The sequence below is a fragment of the Podarcis bocagei genome (assembly GCF_964188305.1).
Source record: "Podarcis bocagei genome assembly, chromosome: 17".
NCBI classification, from domain to species: domain Eukaryota; kingdom Metazoa; phylum Chordata; class Lepidosauria; order Squamata; family Lacertidae; genus Podarcis; species Podarcis bocagei.
Genome location: NC_138143.1, coordinates 35,145,339 through 35,159,068, shown reverse-complemented (window position 1 = coordinate 35,159,068; position 13,730 = coordinate 35,145,339).

Here is a 13,730-nt window from a genome sequence, read left to right as displayed (position 1 = left end):
ATCACCAAGGGTCTGGAAACCAAGCCTTATGAGGAACAGTTGAGAGAGCTGGGTATGTTTCGCCAGGGAAAGAGGAGACTGAGAGGAAATACGGTACCCACCTTCAAATATCTAAAGAGCTGTCACGCTGAAGATGGAGCAAGCAAGTATTCTCCTGCTCTGGACGACCTTACTGCGAGGGCTAAGCTCCCATTGACTCCTGCTGTAGAGAGGCACATCTCCCACTGGCCAGAGATCCTGCAGAGGATATGATGTATTTATTCACCCCACCAGGCAGGGCTCGGTGTGATATAAAGACCTTCCTTCCACATGTTTCTTTCCTATCATTTTGGTGGACTAGTTAATAAATAAATAATCCCTTATTTTTTGTAGTTACGAGTTGCTCCCATCTGAAGTACAACAGGTGACCCCAGCAATAACTCTGCTTCTTGAGAACTGTGCTGTATTCATAGATCTCTCTTCACGTGACTTGTTGTTATACCCCACCCATCTGGCTAGGTTTCCCCAGCCACTCTGGCTGGCATACATCACATATAAAAACATTTAAAACTTAATAATAATAATAATAATAATAATAATAATAATAATAATAATAATAATAATTTATTTATACCCCGCCCATCTGGCTGAGTTTCCCCAGCCACTCTACTCATGTAAAAACATGCTGATTCCCAGAACCATCCGCAGATCAGATTTAGAAGGCGATTGGGCTGGATCTGGCCCCTAGGCCTTAGTTTGCCTACCCATGATCTATATCCAGGTATTCAAGCCACAAAGCGGCAAAACTACAATAGCAAATCAAATCCCCCCCAAAAGCTAAACATAGCACAATTTAAAACCATCTTATCCTGTCTGAGATAGTTTTCCACCAGGTATGCCGCTCCAGGAGGGACACACAAGGAGGGAGCGTGCACCCACCTAGCCAGCCAGAGAAGCCAAATCAACCCTGGCGATCAATAGGTTGACCAGTGTCATGGCCCAGCTGCCCTCACAACAACCTTGGTTGCATAAGCAAAAGATCTATGGTTGGTAAATCCATGTTTGATCTAGCAGGAGTTTCATACAAAAAGTTGCATCGCTTTATTTCGTAAAAGTGTTAAGCGATTCCTTTTTTTAGCATGATTATATTGAGTAAATTTAGGGTGTGATTCACCCATTCCTACACACGTGGGCTACATCTGTGGAGGCAACAGACTGTTGCACCTTCCTCTTTCACAACTAGGCAGGGCAGTGTTGAGCCTTAGGCACTGTCTTGTTCCCAGCCACCAGGGACAACGCTTCCTCTTAAATCTTAGTGTACAAGCTACTGCCAGGAGGAACGTGATAAAGGCTGCATGCCTACCTGAAGAGGAGCAGGCCTTTCGAGAGCTGTATGGGAAACCTCCCGTTATGGGGCGTAGCTGAGCATATTGCAGTCTGCCCAGGACAGCAGCAGCTAAGGATTACGGAGAGGGAAAAGGAGAGATTACTAATGTGGGAACATAGAAGACTGCCTTATACGGAGCCAGACCAATGATCCGTCTAGTGCATGGGTAGTCAACCTTTTTATACCTACCGCCCACTAATGCATCTTTCTTGATGGTAAAATTTCCTTACCGCCCACCAGTACTCGATGGAAGGTGGATTCAGCTTGTGCCATAGAACACCCTACCGCCCACCTAGAATCCTGAAATGCCCACTAGTGGGCAGTAGGGACCAGGTTGACAACCCCTGATCTAGTGCTGCGTTGTATATATGCCATGGGGAGGCAACCTAAGGCCAGGGGCCGGATCTGGCCCAATCGCCTTCAAAATCTGGCCCGCTGACGGTTCCGGGAATCAGTGTGTTTTTACATGAGTAGAATGTGTCCTTTTATTTAAAATGCATCTCTGGGTTATTTGTGGGGCATAGGAATTCGTTCATTATTATTTTTCAACATATAGTCTGGCCCCCCACAAGGTCTGAGGGACAGTGGACCGGCCCCCTGCTGAAAAAGTTTGCTGACCCCTGGTCTATGCTAACTTCAGGCTTTGATGGAGATCTGTCACTTACTCTCTGTTGTGTCAGCAGTTGGGATGCAGAAATAAGGGAGAACTCTGCCAGAGCCTCTGCTGCTGTTCATAGTTTGGAAACAATCCACTGAGTTGCATTATGGGGAGACGAACGCCAGTAGCCAGATTAGAAGTTACCAGGGACCAGACATAGTCCCTTGACTGCTGGCAGCCTCTCCTGGTGTGTTTGTTTGTTCCTAGGCTCCACAAGCACAATGCAGAACTATTTTATTACTGTATAATATTTTTTAGGGGGGAGGGTTCAGTATTGGTTAACTTTTATGCCCCCCATCTTGTTTCTAGGGATTTTTTTTCCGGCCTTCTCTGCTTCAATTCGCCTCCTACTCTTCCATGACCTCCACTGCCCAGAGAAGGATTTAGGGGAGCACACCTGGTTCGGTTGCACTGGTGCAGAGCCTTGGGGGTGCCCATGGGGACTCCGCAACTATTATTTAGAATGGGGTGTGAGAGGCGGAGGGGCACCACATTTTAACGTTGCACATGGCGCCACTGAAATATGACACCGCAAGATCTGCCACTCATGCCCCATTCTAAATCATAGTTTCCAGTGTGGTGTAGTGGTTAAGAGTCGTAGACTCGTAATCTGGTGAACCGGGTTTGCGTCTCCGCTCCTCCAGATGCAGCTGCTGGGTGACCTTGGGCTAGTCACACTTCTTTGAAGTCTCTCAGCCCCACTCACCTCACAGAGTGTTTGTTGTGGGGGAGGAAGGGAAAGGAGAATGTTAGCCGCTTTGAGACTCCTTAAAGGGAAAGGGACCCCTGACCATTAGGTCCAGTTGTGGCCGACTCTGGGGTTGCGGCGGTCATCTCGCTTTATTGTACCGAGGGAGCCGGCATACAGCTTCCGGGTCATGTGGCCAGCATGACTAAGCTGCTTCTGGTGAACCAGAGCAGCGCACGGAAATGCCGTTTACCTTCCCGTTGGAGCGGTATCTATTTATCTATTTGCATTTTGACGTGCTTTCAAACTGCTAGGTTGGCAGGAGCAGGGACCGAGCAACGGGAGCTCACCCCGTCGCGGGGATTCGAACCGCTGACCTTCTGATCGGCAAGTCCTAGGCTCTGTGGTTTAACCCACAGTGCCACCCGTGTCCCTTGAGACTCCTTAGGGTAGTGATAAAGCGAGATATCAAATCCAGACTCCTCTTCTTCTTCTACACTGTCATCTCATCTTCTTCCTATTCCATCATTTAGAATAACTTTCTCAGGTGTAACAACTCCCAACAGCCCCAGCCCGCATGGCTGTGCTGGGAGTTTTAGTCCACAGCGTCTGGAAGCACCAGGTTTTAGAAGGCTGACTTAAAGCAGCCCACATGGTTCCATGGAGGGCAGCCAGCCCATGGCATAGACATTATCATGCTTTGTCACACTTCCTTCTTCGAAAAGTACGGCGTCTAGACTTCATTCTAGACATCATTGTGATACGAGTTTATTTAGGCCTCTCTCTGCATGAGAGGCTACAAAAGTGCAGATGAGAACTTTGCCAAATGAAAAGAGTTCCAGAGCTGCTATTTGCTGTGCAGCAACAAGCCAAAGGGGTTGCAAGGTCCGCCTGCCTAAGGTTTAGTTCTCTTCTGTTTGTTTTACAAAGCAGTGCCTGAGAATAGCTTTTGCTGCCAGGCCCTCCTTTTGTGTGCACGCTTCTGAATGTTTGCTTTTTGCCCTTGCAAAGATTAACTAAAATATGGTTTTTGCTTCTCACTGACAGAAGTGGCTCAACTTGGAGACATATACAAGCAGGTCTGCTTAGAGGTCAGCCCAAACAAACGGAGCTTACGTCCAGGTAAATGGATATATATATACCGTATCTTTTGCTCTATAAGACTCACTTTTTCCCTCCTAAAAAGTAAGGGGAAATGTGTGTGCGTCTTATGGAGCGAATGCAGGCTGCACAGCTATCCCAGAAGCCAGAACAGCAAGAGGGATCGCTGCTTTCGCTGTGCACCAATCCCTCTTGCTGTTCTGGCTTCTGAGATTCAGAATATTTTTTTTCTTGTTTTCCTCCTCCAAAAACTAGGTGCGTCTTGTGGTCTGGTGCGTCTTATAGAGCGAAAAATACGGTATAGGTTTGTCACCACAGTGCAGCAATAGATTTGGGGCATCGTTAGGTGGAGAGAGATCTGATCTACAAGCTCAGTTTAAATGAAACCCGTTGCCTCCCTTGTTATCAGCCCTTTCAATTACAGCAGTGGGTTTATAAAACAGTAAGAGAAATCCTTCAAGAGAGCAAGCTAATTCTGAGGAATTAACTGGCAATTCCAAATTTTACAAGATGCTATATAAAATAAATAAACTGTGCAAAGAAGACTTCCTTGTGCACTAGATGGGGGAAAAGGTTTGGGGGAAATTATCTCAGAAAATATATGACAATATTTATGAACATAGGGAATTAAATTATTAGCCTGAAAATTATAAACTATTAGTTTGCTGGCATTTTGTACCACAGAAGCTTAAGAACGTTCAGTCTAATGTAGATGCATCTTACTGCCTATGAAGTCATGCAAGGAAAGACATAACAACACAGCTTTTCCCAACCTGGTGCCGCTGAGATGTTTTGAATCACAACTCACATGATCCCCAGCCACTGACCTTGCTGGCTGGAGCTGATGGGAGTTGTATTCCCAAGACATCTGAAGGATATCAAACTGGAAAAACTGAGGATAGCACATTTGGTGGCAATGTCCAATAATACTAAGAATGTGTTTCAGAAACATATTATTGGTAAAATAAATGAAGTAAGCAGAATTACAGTCCCATTAAAGAACTGCGGGAGGCAGCGGAAGACAGGAGTGCCTGGCGTGCTCTGGTCCAGGGGGTCACGAAGAGGCGGACACGACTAAACAACAACAACAACAACAACAACAAAAGATGTACGGTAATTCTGGCATAGTTAAAAGAATCCAGCGGGAGATTGAAACAATATTTCACATTATCAAAGCAGCAAGTTGTCAAAAGCTCAACACTACTGTGGTACCTGAGGTTAAGTACTTAATTCGTTCCGGAGGTCCGTACTTAACCTGAAACTGTTCTTAACCTGAAGCACCACTTTAGCTAATGGGGCCTCCTGCTGCCGCCGTGCCGCCAGAGCACGATTTCTGTTCTTATCCTGAAGCAAAGTTCTTAACCTGAAGCACTATTTCTGCGTTAGCGGAGTCTGTAACCTGAAGCGTATGTAACCTGAAGCGTATGTAACCCGAGGTACCACTAAACTTTAAAAAGTCAATTTAAAAATAGGGAAGCAATGTTGGGTTGTTATCAGTTGCTTTAAAATGACGTATGAAATTAGATGAGGTCGGTTCGAGGACATTAAAAACTTGAACGTATTGGAGCTGTTATGATTATATATGGTAATACTGACTTGTTGAAATGGTTACTTCATGGGAAATTTTTATGTTGCATATAATTGATTTTCTGCAAGGACGTGGTTGGGGCCATATTTTCAAATGAGCAAGAGCTCAAGAGCATGCAGTATCACCACAAAAAATGTACTGCCTGTTCTGGCCAAACAGAACTGACATGAACATTAAATTGTAGGGCTAAACCACAGCTACTTAGGTTTTTTCCCCAGGAACGTTTTTCTGCAATCTGGAGGGAAAAAATATTCTGTCTTTGCAGTGCTAACACACCACTCTTGTGTGTGTGTGTGTGTGTGTGTGTGTGTTTGTTTGTTTATATTGCCCTTTCTCTCGTTTGACTTCATTTGCCCTCAGTGATGCAATTGTGTTGCCAAATCTTCCTGGCTAAATAATGCAAGCCACTCTTCTTGCTAACTGCATGTTCCCTAATCACCTTAGGGCAGGAGTAGTCAATATGGTTCTTTCTAGATGTTGCTGGGAGTCCCTCACCCTCAGCCAAACATAGCCAATGGACAGGGTAGGTGGAAGTTGTAGACCAACAATACGTGGAGCGCATCTGCTAAGGTAACCTGTGTGACTTACTGAAGCAGAGGAAGAAGCTGCAACCAAGGATAAAAAGTCCACCAAAGCAATTAAAAAAGATGTTCAAAGTGATTACCATATTTTTCGCTCTATAAGATGCACCAGACCATAAGATGCACCTAGTTTTTGGAGGAGGAAAACAAGAAAAAAAATATTCTGAATCTCAGAAGCCAGAACAGCAAGAGGGTTCGCTGCACAGCGAAAGCAGTGATCCCTCTTGCTGTTCTGGCTTCTGGGATAGCTGCGCAGCCTGCATTCGCTCCATAAGATGCACACACATTTCCCCTTACTTTTTAGGAGGGAAAAAGTGAGTCTTATAGAGCAAAAAATGCAGTATACTAAAAACAAAACAAAACACCTCTGAAGCTCTTATCTTAGGGAATATAGTGACAGAAGCTTTTTTAAAAAATAATGATGATTGAGCTGTTTTATGTATGTAACAACATAACTCCCGCCGGGCTCCCAAGGCTTGCGGATAGCTTCCTGAAGCCTGGAGAGCGAGAGGGGTCAGTGCGCACCGACGCCTCTCACTCTCCAGGCTTCAGGGAAAGCCTGCATTCGCCCCATAGGACGCACACACATTTCCCCTTCATTTTTGGAGGGGAAAAAGTGCGTCCTATGGGGCGAAAAATACTGTATATAAAGATAAAACACTGTGGACTTTATTTTCAGATAAATCTTACCCACATTTTGAACGCCCTTCTTCAGCTTTATAATGGAACATATTCAGGGCAGATCTTGTTCAATTCTTAACCATTCATTTCATTTACCCGCCCCCCCACCCCCCAATGTTTTATACTTCCCAGGATTTCAGCAGGGCCGGCGTATTATGATGACTAAGTTGCTGGGTTGTGGCCACTGAGGTCAAAGACACTGTCTTGCTGGCCTATTATTAGAAGCCAGGTTCAGTAACTCTGCGGCCCCAGAGAACTGCAGAGGCCCGCTGACTTACCCTTTTAGAGATCCTGGATTCTTGAGGCAAAGCTTACCAGCGTTCCGGAGGAAAGCAATTCTGTTTAATTATCCAAGCTGCAGAGTCATTAAACAGCGGCATAATAAGCGAGTCTGAGCTCTGCTTCTTTTGCAGTTTGTGAAGGCCCATTGTTGTTGCTGCCAAGTAAATACTTCTCTGGGGCATCCCCACAGGGTGACATTCAGCAGCGAGCCAGGTTACACGTGCTCTTGCATGTATTCCTCCTCTTCCTATTGGGAAGTGTGCAAGCACCAGGAGACTCAGAAGAGTGCCAGATCTTCCAAACTCATGGGAACTGCCACTGTCCCTTTTGTCATTTGGGACTCAGCATTCATGGAATCATAGAATTTCCATTCATTAACACAGGCGCTGAAGATTTTTAAGCCAAAGAGGGGTGGCGTGAGCATGTGCCCAATCCTTTCATGCCACCAAGCCAAATCTGTCCTCCTGAGAAGTACTCAACCCACCGAAAAGTGGGGCACATGATAACTGTGATGACTATGGCAACAGGACAAGCTAGTAGTTGACTTCAGAAGATGGGTAGTATGGTCAACAATTTCCCATTCTCCCCTGAAAGTAGCCTTTCCCATTAAACCTCTTGCTGGCCAGGGATACATTACTCTGGTTGGGAAATAATTTTATGAATTCTGACCTCAGCCTTTTTCCTATAAGATGGTAAGGAATCTTTTCCAAATTAGGACCACATTACCTTCTGCCACAAAGGGACGTGGGTGGCGCTGTGGGTCAAACCACAAAGCCTAGGACTTGCTGATCAGAAGGTCAGCGGTTTGAATCCCCGCGACGGGGTGAGCTCCTGTTGCTCTGTCCCTGCTCCTGCCAACCTAGCAGTTCGAAAGCACATCAAAGTGCAAGTAGATAAATAGGTACCACTCCGGCGGGAAGGTAAACGGCGTTTCCGTGCGCTGCTCTGGTTCGCCAGAAGCGGCTCAGTCATGCTGGCCACATGACGAGCTGTACACTGGCTCCCTCGGCCAATAAAGCGAGATGAGCGCCGCAACCCCAGAGTCGGCCACGACTGGACCTAATGGTCAGGGGTCCCTTTACCTTTACCTTCTGCCACATGCTGATAGTGGGCTGGGCCAGAGGCAAAGATAGATAGGGCCACAATTTTACCTTTGTCCATTAGATCCACACATACCTCTCTAATTTTCAGGCAAGCAAGAGTCATGATCAAGGACACATTTTGGCCCAGTAAAGGTACTCAAGGAGCAGAGCAGGCACATGGTGTAGCAGAAGAGGGGATGTAGCCTGGGGAAAGTCCAACAAGGGTCAGATAGAGACCTATCTGGGAGCTGAAGTTTCCCATCCTGACTAAACAACTAAGGCTACAGTCCTTTACCCAGTGAGGAGTAACTCCCAGTGCCTGGAAGTAAGTCCCACCGAACTCAACAGGCCAATAGGTTTGCACCCTAAAGCTGCATTCTGATGTTCACGTGAGATTCTATTAAAGTCAGTGGGACTACCTTCTGAGGAAAAACACAAGGGATTGAGCTGCAGCTGCCAGAATGGTTGCTGCAGTGAAGATGCTGGAAATAAGATATTCACATGCAATGCTAAGCCGAACAATGGCTTAGCACAAATCAGCCAATGTGTGGATTCCCAGAGAGAAAATTGCGGCTGCTATAACTACTCCTCTCCCAGCACTGCTCTTGCTGCACTTCTCCAAGCCAAACCCTGGTTTGGCTTAGTGTGACACCCACACCTGGTTTTGTGCTTTGCCTCACTCCAGAGAAACCTCAAGTTGTAACCAAGGTTTGTTCTTGGTTTATGGCTTGTGGGAATTTGGGGGAGACAAACCATGAGCCCAGGTTTTGATGGATTGGAGTCATAAGGTATGTCTCTGTTTGTACTTTTTAAAGCAAAGTACAAAATTAGAAAACAAATGGCCTGTTTAGGAGGTTTGTAGCAATCCTACCTTACCTTCTCTTCTGCCATTTTGCCATTTGTAATCTTCTTTCTCTGCCTATTAGCTATGGAGGCATTTCCTCATTCACACTCTTTTTCTTTTTACTCCTTTTAAGACTTAATAATGCATAAGAACGTTTACTGTCTTTAAATCTTCATAATTCCCGGGACCTGTCACGTTCACTTTTGTTTATGCTGGATGCAGAAGTGAAGAGGAAATCAATGAAGGGAATTAAGAAAAAGGATTACATGTATGGACAATGAGAGAAGTGAACTAGTTTGAGAACAGGAAGTCTTGTGCAGAGGTGAGAGGAATGAGATGTGCCAGAAGAAAGCCAGAGACAAGATATTAGATACATTAAAACTTATCACCTTTCTCCTGGCTGTGGGTACTGATTAAGGGTGTGCTTCAAATTACAGCCAAAAGCACAAGCAACTGCCACTCAGCGTCCTTTAATCCATGGGTCACCTGCTAAAATGAAAGGGCTGCCGAGTGGCGCCAAGCGCTGCCCTTTGTGGAGGGACTTGGTTTCCTCGGCAGCTGAGCTATGTTGTCAAATAACAGACCGGCCGATGGCTGCTAATTTTCAATAGACCAAGTCTAAAATTGGTTTGTGACTTATTTGACGGCCCCTTGGCTGCACGAGGCGAAGTCCTCCTCTGACACGCTGCAAACCTGATGCTGTAGCAATAGAGTAAGATGGTCTACGAGTGCCAAACATCACATTTGGGATCCACGTGCTCACTGGATCAAGTGACCACATCGGAGTTAGACACGGTGGCCTCGGCTGCCTTCAGTAGGCTAGGCCTTCCAAACATGACAGGTCGAACTCTTGTCATTACTGTACTATGATATTACTTAGAACAGCGTGTGTCGCCTGAGGTAATAACGAAATAACGCTGAGTAATATAAAGATCATGTGCTGTGTGTTACTTCTGCTCATGGCAATGGAGAGAAAGAGAAAGGAAATTAAATATAAAGTATTCCCATGGGGCTTTTTGGCTACAACAAAGAGATTGCATTAGCAGAAACAGAATAGGCTTCCAGATATGGTCTGGTTTTTCTGTTCACTGCTGAAACAGATCAAGTCGGCTGCTTTTTCTTACTAAAGTGGTTTGTACAGGGTAACTGGATGCCAGAGGACCAGTTCCAAACATTATTTTTCTGGCCCGATACAAATTTATAACACTCCCCTGACCCCTGTGCCACCAAAAAGCTTTGCCGGTTTTGAAAAATTGGAGGATTGATTTGTTTTCTAATGTTGCAAGCTGCCTGGTTTGTATTTATTACCAGACATGGCAATAGGACATGTACACATATTAAATGTGTACAAGGGACAGATGCCCTTCAACTACTGTTTTTTCTCCCTGGGATTTTGTGTTAGGTGTTTTTTTATGCATTCTGTAGCCCAGAGGTCTAACTAATTTATTCACTTATATGCCAGCAGGGCCTGTAAATTCTTCTAGAAACATTTGTTCCCACTGTCTGTGGGATTTGTTGTTGTTGTTGTTTTCTTCCTTCCCTCTACTCAATGTCACATCCTGTTGGCTTCTTCTGCCTGGGACAGGGGTCTGCAACCTTTAAAACAAAAAGAGCCACTTGGACCGTTTCTGAAGGGGAAAAAAACTGGGAGCCGCAAAACCACTGCGACATTTAAAACAAATATATCTCCGGAGCCACGATCTGACAGCGGGCGGGAAGGTGATGTCGGGACGGTGCGTGACTAACGCACGCACCGCCCCCATGCGACGTCACAGCCAGTACAGCGCCCGCCACAGTGAGGAGTGTCGGGGCGCACAATGCACCTCCTCCCCTCACTAGTATCCGCCCCGGAGCCGCCGCAAAGGTGTAAAAGAGCCACATGCGGCTCCGGAGTCGCGGGTTGCAGACCCCTGGCCTAGGAGTAGAAAATGCTGTTACGCTGGACTCGTGGCCTATCTAGCAGGCTCTTGTTCTTAATTTGGTTTCGGAGTTTTCCTCATGGTTATGGGCTTCTAGCCCAGAGCAGGCCGGGCCAGGCCGGCCAGTCCCACCCTGGAACTCAGGGCTAGAAAAACATATCCCCTCCCATGTTTTGGCCAGCTGGGTGGAGTTGTTGCTTCCCCTATGCCCGACGCATTTTCTTCACTATAAAAGTTTCTGAGTCAGTCACAAGTTAATATCTCATGACGCCAGCTGGAAAGCCTATACACTGAACAGCAGAGACAATGGGAGGAGTATAAAAACAGCTGAGAGGTCAAAGTCGTGACTCACAAAAATCACAGTGAGGAACAACATTTAACTTATTGTGCGCCTATATGCGAGTTTGCAGTACTGCAAGAAAAGCCCTTCTGGATCCGACCACAGCAGTGCTGCGCAACACTGACGGGGGAGATTTTGAAAAAGCTCTCGATATGAGGAACCTAATTCTATTTGTACCACAGAAGCTGAAGAACGTTCAGTCTAATGTAGATGCATCTTACTGCCTATGAAGTCATGCAGGGAAGGACATAATAACACAGCTTTTCCCAACCTGGTGCCTCCCAGATGTTTTGAATCACAACTCCCATGATCCCCAGCCACTGACCTTGCTGGCTGGAGCTGATGGGAGTTGTATTCCCAAGATATCTGAAGGATATCAAGCTGGAAAAACGTATGATAGCACATATGGTGGCAATGTCCACAAATACTAAGGACGTGTTTCAGAGACATATTATTGGTAAAATAAATGAAGTAAGCAGAATTACAGTCCCATTAAAGAAGTAATTCTGGCATAGCTAAAAGAACACAGTGAGAGAATGAAACAATATTTCACATTGTCAAAGCAGCAAGTTGTCAAAAGCTCAACAGTATTTTAAAAAGTAGTACTATTTGTAATTACCGGTATATGTTTCAAATAATATGTTCTTTTCAAAAAGGTGAGGAAAGTCATTGGTTCTTTTGGTGGCAAATAAAGAACTATTGAAGATGGCCTGAATTTCGTAATGTCAACCAATGAGGACAGATAAAATACTAAATATGCTAAATTAATCTTAAACACAGTAATTAAATATTTGATCAAAACTCCAAATCCTGTTATCAGCCAGAGTCCTGTTTCAAATGTCAGAGTGGTAAAAGGTACAGTTTCCAAACCTATTTGCACATGCTTTTCTGAAAAAGCAGCTTGACCCCCAAGGATATTAGCATGGGAATCAGGTTTAAGAGAAGCCTGGCAGAGATCCAGTCTTGCTTTCTGGTCCAGCAGTTAAAACCGGCCTCCACCGCCACCCCTGTTCTGGAGTCACCGTAGGGGCAGCGCAGCAGTCATTTGGCTGCTGGATCAACAATGAATCTTTTCATCGGGAGTCCCAGAGCGGTGAGCCACCTCCACATTCAAGTTAATGAGAGCCTTTCCAGCCACATTTGGAATTACAATAAATAATGTCCCAAATTATGCTGACGAAGAGATACCATCACCAAGAATGTGCTCTCCACAGAGTGCAACAGCAAAAGAAGGTCATCTACTCTGGAAGGCGTCCATACCTCCAATTATAAATCTGGTCGACAATGAATATCGCCCTTATGTATTGACTATGTTAATGAACCCAGAGAGCTACAGACTGTATGGCTGTTCCTCTACAATGTTATTTGCACTAAGCTAAGGTCGTTTTTATAAGACAAAATGAGAATAGAGTAAGGTAACGTAATGATAAAATATTATGAATTATGGAAAGGATTTGCTGTGACAATTACTAATCAAGATACAAGAGATGGGAGGAGGAGGAGGTCATGGAAAGAAGGTAATGGAAATTGGAGAATTTGAAAAGGATGGTTTTATTTTTTCTTTTTCTTCTTATGTTTTTGCTTTTTTCTCTTTTTTGTAATTTTCTCTTTTTTTCTTGTGTAATTTTAAAAAATTCTTTTGTTTTAATAAATATCATTTAAAAAAAAAAGTACTCTTATCGGGATGTTGCCAGAGTGGGGACATTTCTGAGGCATAAAAATGGCAAGCATAGCTAAAGCCCGCTAGAGAATTCATGGCCAAGCTAAAATTTAAAGCAAGGCCTTCCCAGCCCATATCTTAATCTTCACTTATACACCAGTGTTTGTGGGCCCATGTGCTAACCCTGTCCTTGGGGGCCCTCCCCCCCACACACACACACAAAGGAAGAGACCAGACAACAAGGTATGGGTTTGAATTGGCCACAACTTTATGGAATTCAGATTTCAGATGTAGGCAACCTGGCCTTGGCCTTGGAAGGTATCCTTCTCAACCCCACAAGGGGCTGAGGATGTGCAGGGAGACAGGTGCAGTGTGAGGGGACTGCAAAGCGTGAATTTACACAGCGTGCCCCCACACAGCACCGGATTGGGAGTTTGACCTACTTGCCGCTGCTCTAGGGCCAGGGACTCCGACAAACACCCTTTAACGGGCCCTGCAAAAACGCCACCACATGGGGGTGCATGAGATGCCACCCCCTTTCACTCAAAGATAGACTAATGGATACCTGACAAGGCCCCAAACCGCCACCCGAGGCCCAGGGGCCTCGCCTACAACTGAACACAACCCTCCACAGCACAAGCCCCTGAAAATAAACTCCCTTTGGCCTGATCCTAGAAGAGAAGAAAGGCGAGTGAGTCTCGGCCGGGGATCGGCCCCTAAAGGTATTCCCAGGCCACACCCCCACCGGCAGCCCATTGGTCTGCCATGTGGGAGTGGGCCAAGCTTGCAGTTACCTGGTGGGTGCCACCTGGCCAGGTGGCTCAGCCCAGGGTCACAAACTCTGCCCACCTGTTGGGAAGGGGTGAGTGGGCATTGTGTTTTTGCAGGGTATTGACACTTGAGGCATCCAATGTTTTCTGAATTAAAATTAGAGGCACAC